This window comes from Silene latifolia, chromosome 6 (genome assembly GCF_048544455.1).
Source record: "Silene latifolia isolate original U9 population chromosome 6, ASM4854445v1, whole genome shotgun sequence".
NCBI lineage: Eukaryota > Viridiplantae > Streptophyta > Magnoliopsida > Caryophyllales > Caryophyllaceae > Silene > Silene latifolia.
In genome coordinates, this window is record NC_133531.1 from 39,945,471 (window position 1) to 39,956,222 (window position 10,752).

The 10,752-nt window shown below is 38.1% G+C and overlaps 1 non-coding gene across 1 annotated transcript; it reads right to left on the reverse strand.

The window, feature by feature from the left end:
- Positions 1 to 6,366: 6,366 nt before the first annotated feature.
- On the reverse strand, positions 6,367 to 6,473 carry LOC141589001 (small nucleolar RNA R71). Its single transcript, XR_012519962.1, has one exon. It is a non-coding gene; the product is annotated as a small nucleolar RNA R71 (small nucleolar RNA).
- Positions 6,474 to 10,752: the final 4,279 nt, after the last annotated feature.

The following is a 10,752-nucleotide window of genomic DNA, read 5'->3' on the forward strand; positions in this document are numbered from 1 at the left end:
AATGTTTCTCGTCTCGATTCCGGTCAATAATTTATACCTTTTGAATCAAAAAAATATGTTATCTAGGCATAACATTATATCCCAAATCCAAATATGTCGTTATTTTTTACAAAAATAATCTTTATGGTGGAGTTCTCACGGTTCTCATTATGTTGGTGGTTCTCATAGGATCCCAATTCTATATATATATATATATATATATATATATATATATATATATATAAATTTGGGATCCGGTGAGAACGACCTACATAGTGAGAACCGTGAGAACTCCACCTTATGAATTTTTTTTTTAAAAAATAATGACATATTTGAATTCGGCATGGAATTTTATGGCTAGATAATATATTTCTTGGTCTAAAAAACATAAACTAGTGATAAAAATCGAGACGAGATGCATTTTATTAATTTATATGCACCTACTACTCATTTTCATGTATCTGACAATTTTCACGCACCTATAACTCATTTTCATGCACCTAGAACCTGTTGTTTTCATGCACCTAGTAACCATTTTCATGCATGTAATAATTTTCATGCACCTCGTATTTGTTTTCGTGCATCTATAACCAATTTAGTATGCCTAATTGTATTTTTGTACATTAAGTTTATATTTTGTTAATAAAATCAATAAATTTTGTTTAGCTATACTAAAAATGTGTTTGAATAAACTAAACTAAGGGTAAATGATACATCAAAACTTTCAGAACAAGATTTGATGATGATTTAGTAAGGGTTCTCACAGTTCTCATTATGTTAGTGGTTCTCACCGGATTCTGACCCTATATATATATATATATATATATATATACACACACACACACACTCACACACACACATACATACATATAAGAACTAACTAAGTCCGAAACGAGTTGGGTAGTTACCTTAATTAGCCACGGAACGGTGATGACGGAAAAGAAAATAGAACGATGATGATGATGATATTAAAGTTACGGTGATGACGATGATGGTGACGGAGTTACGGAGATGACGACAGTCGTAAATTCCAACTACACCCGCACGCAGTTCTCTTCGTCTCTCGTTCTTGCCGCCGTTCTTTTCTATTGTTTTGGTTAGTCGTGTGATTATGGGTAGAAAACAGGGAAGAGGGAGTATATATAACAACAACAATAGTAATAATAATAATAATAATAATAATAATAATAATAATAATAATAATAATAATAATAATAATAATAATAATAATAATAATAATAATAATAATAATAATAATAATAATAATATTTAAATAGTGTGGGGTAAGGTAGCTAGTATTACAATAGTAATATCAATATAATTAATTATTATTATTATTAACTTTTACACTTATCAGTATTGTTACTATTATTCCTTCTCACTGTTATACAACTGAATAGTATCCCATTATTATTATTTAGCCCGGTACGTTTTGCAAGTAATAATTTTATTAAAAACGTTTATTGAAATAATTATGTATTCTAAAAGTACGGGGATTTACAGTTTTGGAGCAATCATTATGGCTACAAGTAGTCAACCGCCCACCATATCAAAAGATTCATTTCTTCGTTTATTCGTGGACAAATAAATTTAAAAAGCAAATGGTAGTACCTTTAAAGACTGGGAAGAACAACTTCGTTTGGCCGTCGCGGGCGATGGCAAATTACGTTACCTTATCGATCCCCCTATCCCTGCACCAAACGCACGAAGAATACCAAAAGAAATCCGTTGCAATCAAGAACGTCTTGATTTTTACAATGGAACCCTCCCTGCAAAAGCAATGCATAATGCTCAATAACGCTCATGAAGTATTCTCTAGGCTATCGACAATGTTTTCGCAAGCCCCTAGAATACTTTAATATGATGTTGTCGTCCGTTTCTTTTAGGCAAGCCTTAAGGAAGGACAATATGTGAGTGCTCACGTAATTAAAATGATTGAGTACGTGGAAACTATAGATGGGCTTGGGCGCAAGATCTGCGAAGAGCTCACCGTTGACCGTGTGCTTCACTCCCTATCTCAAGTCAAGGGGTTCAGCCAATTTAGGGTAAACTATAAAATGGCTAACATAAAGAAAAGTCTTTATGGGCTCCATTCTCTACTTGTTCAAGCAGGGAAGGATATGGGAAGTAATGAGAGTATAAGGAGGGGTGTACTTGCCGTTACCGTAAAAGGTAAGGGTACCTTCAAAAAGAGTGTTGTTAAGGGGAAGAAGCCCGCATCCTTCAAAGGTTATGGAAAGGATATTGCGAATAACACTTCCAAATATAAGAAGGGTGCTCCTTTGGGAGATATGTGTCATTACTGTGACAATGTGGGACATTGGAAATGTAATTGTCCCAAGTATTTGGATGATATCAAGGCTAGTCGTGTGACACCAACAAAAAATTTCTCATCCGAATTTACATGATAGATATAAATTACGCTACAACTACAACTTGGGTATTAGGCACTGGTTGTTGTTCTCACCTTTGTAACCATTTGCAGGGCCTAAAAAGCATAAGGAAGCTAGCCAAGGGTGATTTAGACCTTCGGATGGATAACGGTTTTAAAGTAGCAGCAGTCAAAGAAATATATGTAACTAGTCTAGCTTAGGGTTTCCAGTTGTATCTTAATAATTGTTATTATGTATCAACTTTGTCTAGAAATATTATATCAGTATCTGTGTTAGACACAGAACGTTTTTATTTTGTGATAAAAGACAAAAGTTGTATATTTTCGCTTAATGACTTGGTTTATGGTCAAACTTTCTCTGTTAATGGTATATATATTCTCGACACTTCTAGAAATTTTTATCATGTTGAAAATAAAATACTCAAAAAGGGTTATCCCGATCTTTCATATCTATGGCATTGTTGATGAGGGATGTCGCAACCCTATCAAAGATAAACCCAAGAGGTCTCTAACTAGTACAGCTAGGGAAGTCGGGGTCGAATCCACAGGGAGGCTATGTTGCTATCTACTTGCTAATCTAAGTCTGTTAGATGTCACAATTGGGGGTTTTGATTAAAAACTAAATTAAACCAACGATAAATAAAAGAGTCTAACAGATAAGAGAAAGGGACTAGGATGTCGGTTCATCAATGAATGCTAGATAATTGTAGCTAAGGTCACAGATCAATCACATGTATCAGTCTAAGGGGTAATGAAAAGGTCATTCTGGTCCACTATTTCACCCTAAAATACTACTAACTTCGCTTCCGCCCTCATTAGACTATCCTAAAGAATTGTAGCAGATCTCACTCCTTCTAATCTTCCTGTAGATACCCAGTATCTGCACCTTCCAAAAATCACCCGATGATGATCGGACTGTAACGTGTTTTTGATATGCATGCGTGGATTGGCTATACATGAGACGGTTTAAAGCACTACTCGGATATTAAAAATGATTTCATAAAAGGTTTTCTAACTTCATTTGCATTAAAATAACATTATTTAGAGTTAAAACCGTCTTCGGACCCAAAACCGACTCAAAAACCCGCAATTCGAGTCAACCTGAGTCAACCCGAGTCAACCCAAATTCCGAATGTCAAAAATAATCCCATGAATGTCTTTATCATGTCATTTCCTTTAAAACAACACTATTTAGAGTTAAAACCACCTTCGGAACCAAAACCGACTCAGAAACCCGCAACTCGAGTCAACCTGAGTCAACCTAAGTCAACCCAAATCTCGAATGTCGAAAATAATGCCATGAATATTTTTATCATGCCATTTGCATTAAAATGACCCTAATTAAAGTCAAAACCGACACCGGGCCAAAAACCGATTCGAAATTCAAATCCAGACTCACACGGGTCAAACCCGTGTCAAGCACACAAATTACCTACCCCAAGTAACACCAAAATCATCTTATTAGATGCCCATATTGTTATACGACATCTTATATAAACACCACATACCAAACTGATGAGACCATAATTAGCGCATATTTAGCCCCCGAATTAACCTTGTTCCCATGCTTTTTAGTGCATATTTGGGTCATTTATTATCTTAGTTCTTTGTTTTGCATATTCTTTGAGATTTTGATCCCTTGGTAGGAAAGGAGTAAGAATCTTGCATTTTCATGGCAAAACAAGACTAAATTGATTGAATTCAATGACCAAGCATCAAGGAGAGACGAGATTAGAAGGCCTTTGTACATATGATAGTAGATGAGCAATGTTGAAAAAGGATCCTTGAGTCCCCAAGGAAATCCCCAAGGAATTTATGAAGAAAAGGGAAGAAAAGAAGAAGAAGTCATGCTGAGGCACAATCCATGCGGATTGTCTACAATCCGTGCGGATTGTCTACAATCCGGCCGTCCTCCACCTGCACAATCCGTGCGGTTTTCCACCAAGACGCTCGGGTTTGGCCACCACAATCCGCCCGGATTCTCTCCAATCCGCTCGGGTTCCATCGCCAGAATCCGCCCGTCCCGACCATGATCCGCTCGGATTCCTCTACAGCGCATTTTCGTCTTCTCCAAGCTACAAAGAAAGAAGCCCTTCCTTCGGAAAATACCGGCTCCTCCCTGCTCAATCTAAAAAGTGTAATTACTAGTTTAGCCCTTAGTTAACCCTAATGCATCCCCCTAATTTCCCCTATAAATACCCCATTAGTCTAATTAGAAGAGCATGTTCTTCTTATCAATAATTAGAGTAGTTAATATCAATCAAATCTCTCTTTAGTTTTGTAATCAAAAATTAATCAAGTTCTAATACAAGTTTTATTTCGTTAATCTCTCTTTTGTTCATCCTTTATTTTGGGTAATTGAAGATTATTTGGGTTATTTTTAGGAGATTGACAACCTCTCAATCAAGCATCAAGTACTTCTTTTATCTTTGCTTTATTATTGGAATCATTAGTAGGTATAATTCTCTTAATCCCTTTTTAATTATTGTTAATTACTTTCATTTATTCATCATGTTTCATTTTGTTGGTATGATTGAAAACCTTGCTAGCATGATCAACATGATAATAAGTGAGTAGTCTCTTAGCTAGGGTTAATGGGTGATTAGGGGAAACCAACATGGGGAATGATTCATGCTTAAATTAATATGCTTTCATGTTTTATTTGCTTTCTTGTTTTGATCTCAACTCATGCACATGTTATATTTGATGAAATGCTAAGCCTATGAATCCTTGCATTTACCACCATCTCCTATCTTTTCAATGAGACTTGTAAGACATAACCCAACTCGAGTCTCATTAGACCATGCATGTTGTTGAGTAGGGAAGATTAAGTCGACTTGTAGGTGTTGTACAATCTAATCGATTGACTCCGGACCCAAACTTTCCTAGGATTATAAGATATAACCCAACTCAATCCATCACAACAATAATTGCTTGCTTATAATTTGAGAACATGTTTGTATGATCAATTCCCATGATTCCCCTATGATTCCATGACACCCTAGTGCTTTTTAATCAATTGTTTACACCCCTTTTAATTCATCTTGCTTGTTTATTTTCATTGCTATTTTAGTTAGTGATCTACTACATCAACCCAAATTGTGACACCCCTAAGACACCACTAGTTTCAATAGAAATCTCATTTCAATACCCGTCCCTTGGGATCCGACCTTTACTTGCCTCTTTACTAATTGTAGAGTTGTTTGTGAAGTTATAAATTGTGTTTTGATTCGGACGTGACCCAACGACCACACCTTTAATTGTGAACACGAAACAGACCGATCAAAAATGGCGCCGTTGCCGGGGACGGTGTTTACTTGATTTAGATTTCCTTTTATTGTTATTAGTTGTGTCTTTCTTCACCTTGGGGAAGTAAAACTCCTCAAGGTTTGTTCTAATTGTTTTTAAGTTGTTTGATATTTTTCATGTCTAGAAGGTCACAAGGTGATTTGTTACCTTTTGACCGCGAAATTGAAAGAACCTTGATGAACAATAGGAGACTTGCTAGGAGGAATTTGAGAGGTATTAGTGAAGTTATTCAACCAACTATTGAGTTCATCAACCCTTTCGCAATAAAAGGAGAGGAGAACCCATTACACAATACCCCACAAAATCCACCTACAATGCCTAAATTCTAGTCACATTCCGTACCTACCGAGGAGAACCTACCCAATGGTACTCCTACACCACAACATCTAACCGGAAATTTTATTGCCAAATCCGCCTTTATCCAACTAGTCGAAAGGAGCCAATTTGGGGGAATGCCTAGTGAAGACACTCATTCTCATATGGAAACCTTTTGCGACTATTGTGATGCAATCTCTCAAACCGGTGTGACTCAAGACCAAATTCGATGGGTCTTGTTTCCTTTTTCTCTAATCGGCACCGCGAAACAATGGTTGAAGGGCCTTGATAAGGCCACTCTCGGAATATATTCTTGGAAGAAGTTGGCTCTAGCTTTCTACAAAAAATTCTACCCACCGGAAAAGACTAACATGCTAAGAGCTCAAATTACGGGTTTTAAGCAAAGGGATGAAGAATCTTTGTATGAAGCTTGGGAGCGGTTCAAGGGAATTTGTCGCTCATGTCCTCACCATGGACTTAGCGAATGGTTCTTGGTACAACAATTTTGGAATGGTTATATGAAGATTCAAGGAACATTCTCAACATGGGATCAAATGGAATGTTCACCGAAGTTGATGACAATCAAACATGGAACAAGATTGAGGAAATGGCGGTCCATAACTCACAATATAGTAGACCTCGCAAGGCTACTAGAGGAGGAAAGCATGAAGTGGACTCCGTTACTCAATTGGGTGCTCAACTTAGTGCTCATATTGACACAATCAATTTGAAGTTTGAAAAAGCTATGGCTAGACTTGAAGAAGTCTCAAAATCACCAAAGCATCATGTTAATGCCATGACGGCATCCTCATCAATCCCAAGTGGGATATGTGAGAATTGTGGAACTTTGGGACATGACCAAAGTGAATGTAGGGGAATAAATGAACAAGTGAATGTTTTCCAAGCATACAAGAGTGGTACCCCTTATTCCAATTATTACAATGAAAACACCAAATTCCATCCAAATCTCTCATACAAAAGCCAAAATGTTCAAAACCCTCAAACAACATACACTCCACCACCCATGAGAAACCAAAATCAAAGACCTTTTTACAATCAAAACCAAGGTTACCAAAATCAAAATCCATACAATCCCCAAAATGACCAAGGTTTTGATGTCCAAAAAGCAGTCCTCCAAATGCAAAAGAATCAACAAGAATTTTTCACTCAAATGCAAAAAGATAGCCAAGCAAAGGAAACCACCATCAACAACATCCTAGCTCACACCAAGATGTTGGAAACCCAATTGACTCAACTAGCATCTTCAAGCTCACAAAGACAAAAGGAGCAATTACCACCTCAAAGTAATCCCCCAAGACATGAAACAGTTAGTGCCATTCACTTGAGAAGTGGTACAAGGTATGAAGCACCGAAGAAGCAAGTTGAGGATGAAGTTGTGGAAGCTAGTGATAAGGAAGAAATTGTGCAAAACCCCAAAGATGGAGAATCATCAAAAGAATAAAGTTCAATGAAAAATGAAGACAAGGTCAAGGAGAAAGAGCCCATTGTGATTAGACTTCCTTTTCCAAGTCGTCAAGCCAAGCCCAAATTTGATGATGAACTTGGAAAGTTCATGGAAATTGTGAAGAATTTGGAAGTCTCGATTCCTTTCACGGAATTAATCAATCACGTGCCGGCCTATGCGAAATACATGAAAGATATCCTCACAAAGAAGAAGTCGATCCGGAAACTTGAGACTATCGCCTTCACCAAGGTGAGTAGTGCAATACTTCAAGGGAGTTCACCTCCAAAACTAAAGGATCTGGGAAGCTTCTCAATACCGTGTACCATTGGCGACACAACGATCAACAAAGCCTTATGTGATCTAGGGGCTAGTGTGAGTGTTATGCCGTACTCGGTAAGTAAAAGGTTGGGGATGGGAGAGCTTAAATGCACCAACATCACACTCCAAATGGCCGATAGATCGACGAAAACACCATTAGGGATATGGGAAGATGTCCCCGTACGAATTGGGAAGTTTTTCATCCCGGTGGACTTTGTCATTGTTGATATGGAGGAAGATTCCAACATTCCAATCATTCTAGGAAGACCTTTTCTACACACCGCGGGTGCAGTGATTGATGTGAAACATGGTGAGCTCACTCTAGAAGTGGGAGATGAAAGCATAACCTTTAATCTTGACAAGATTATGAGAGCTCCTCGTTTGCATGAACCGTGTTTCATGATTGATCATTATAGCCGAAAGGATGAAAGGAAGAAATCGGAACTCCAATGGAAGAAGAAAATTGAAGATGCTCCATTCAAAGAGCAAGTGAATTGTGACAAGGAGAGCTTGCAAAGCTCATCAAAATCAATCAAAGAAGAAGAGGATGGCCTCATTGGCCAAGAGAATAATTTGGGAGAGTTGTCTCCATCAAATCAAGAAATTTTCAATGATCAACTTAATGAAATTTGTGGTCTTTGGGACGACGAATTTGAAGGGATTTTTAATCCCTACATTGGTAATGCCATCGATCAAGATCGACAACAAGGGCAAAGGGCTATTGAAGACCTCTACCATGATAACGAACAAGCTTTTGATTATTTCTTCAAGGTGTTGAGCAACATCAACAACACCTTGAACATGCCCCCTTGACATCTCATCAAGAATGAGAGTTTGGTGGAGTCCTCCCTAAATCACCATTTGTAAATATTTCTAACTCCCTAACTCGCATTTCAATACTTGTATTACATTTTTGTCATCTTTGGATTTTTATTTACTTTGATCAAGATAATTGTCATGTTTGAGAGAGAAGTGAGGGAGGGACTAATAATTTCAATTGATGTGTAGTGCTTTAGCTTAGTGTGGGGATGGCAATTGCCTAGGCTAATCATGCCTTAGTAACGCCCCCACAATGACGAACACGAGATATGAAGATGAATGGAAGGACAATAAGGGATATGCATTGTACACGGATGGAACTGAATCCGGGTACAAAGGGGTAGAATCCGAGCGGATTCAAGAGAATCCGCCCGTCTTCATGCAATCCGAGCGTACTGGGTTGAAGACGCACGTCCTTATAAGCTAAAATTTTGAAAGATTTTTGACTGTAAGAGAATCCGGGCGTCCTGGACAGCAATCCGCCCGTCTCTGAAAATCCGCCCGTCTTGGAAAGAAGACGCTCGTCTTCTCTGCTAAGGAAAACAAGAAAAATTCCTGGACTGAAATCCGCCCGTCTTCTGGAGAATCCGCCAGTCCCGTGTCAGCGAATCCGAGCGTCTTCTCTTGAATACGCCCGTCTTTAGGCGAGTTTTATCAAACCCAGAAAGTGCAGAATCCGCCCGTATTGGGCAGAAACCGCACGGATTGCCCCTGCAGTTCAAATTTTTCGGTCTTTATAAAATCCCTCCCACCTTCATTCATTCATTCATTCATTCATAACACTACTTCAAAACATCAAAACCCTCATCCTCTCCATCACAAAAACAAAATTCCTCAACTACATTCACCAAAATCAAATCAAATCATCCTTCTAACAACAAATTAATCACTCCTTTTTCAATAAAAATCAAAACCAAGCACAAAATCTTCAACCTTTGAGTCGATTTTTGAATTCATAAAGGCAAAGCCTTTCACCTTTAAATCTATTTGGGTACACTACAAATTGAAGATTTTTCATTCTTTTCTTGGTTAATTCATCAATGGCAAGGACTAAGGGAGCAACAAAGGCACCAAAGACAATTTCACAAAGGCAAAAGGCTCTTCAAGCAAAGAGAGCATTGGCTATGGTGGTAGCAACCCCAAACTTGGAAGTGCAACAACAACAACAACCTTCTATGGGAGCAACAACATCTTCTACTCCGGAAATCGATCAACTTTTGCATTATCCAGAGGTAACTTTTATTTCCAAAACCAATAGAGATACTTTTGCCAAGTTTGCTAGGAAATCATTTCAATCCACCAAATTTATTTGTGAAGACACCTTGGGAAAGTTGGGTGTCCTTGAGCAAACTAGAGCCTTTTTCAAAGCCATGGGATTAGAGAAATTTTTTGAATCAAAAGAATTGACATACCCCTCCCTTACCTTGGAGTTTTTGAGTTCTTTGAAAGTCACCAAAGTTGAGACTAGGGAAAATCTCGAGTTTCGTCTAGCTAATGTTAGTAGACGCATTTCCTTTAGAGAATTGGGTGAAATTTTGGGTCTTAGTGATGAACCGAGTTATTTTAAGAATTATGGAAAGTATGACCCCGACCCTCTTTGGGAGGCAATTTCCGGAAGGAAATTTGAGGATCTTCATGCGAGTCGTGCTCTTTTGGTCCATCATCCAAGCATAAGAGTATGGCACAAGGTCATAGGAAACACCATTATTGCAAGGAAAGATACCAACCATTTCACGAAACTTGATTTTATTCTTCTTGAATCGGCTTTGAACATTGGAAGAGTACACACCAAGCCTTTCAACTCTTTGAGGCTTTTGGTAGATAGATGGCTCAACATTGATTGTGGGAAGAAGGGCACTACCGTTATTGTCAATGGCGGCCTAGTCACTATCCTAGCTAAGTACTTTGATCCTAACTTCAACAAGGATAACAAGTATAAAGCAAAGGAGGGTGGTCATCTTGTTGATTTGCATATTATGATACACAAGTACAAGTGGGTTGCCCATAACCCTCTTGACACCGAGTATGGATGACTCACTAGTGAAGCTAGATCATTCACTTTGCCTTCAAAGATTTGTCGTCTAAGCGTCCACCGGACCAATTATCTACTTCCCCTTTCTAAAGAGGCCGAGTATATTATCCAACAACAAAAGGG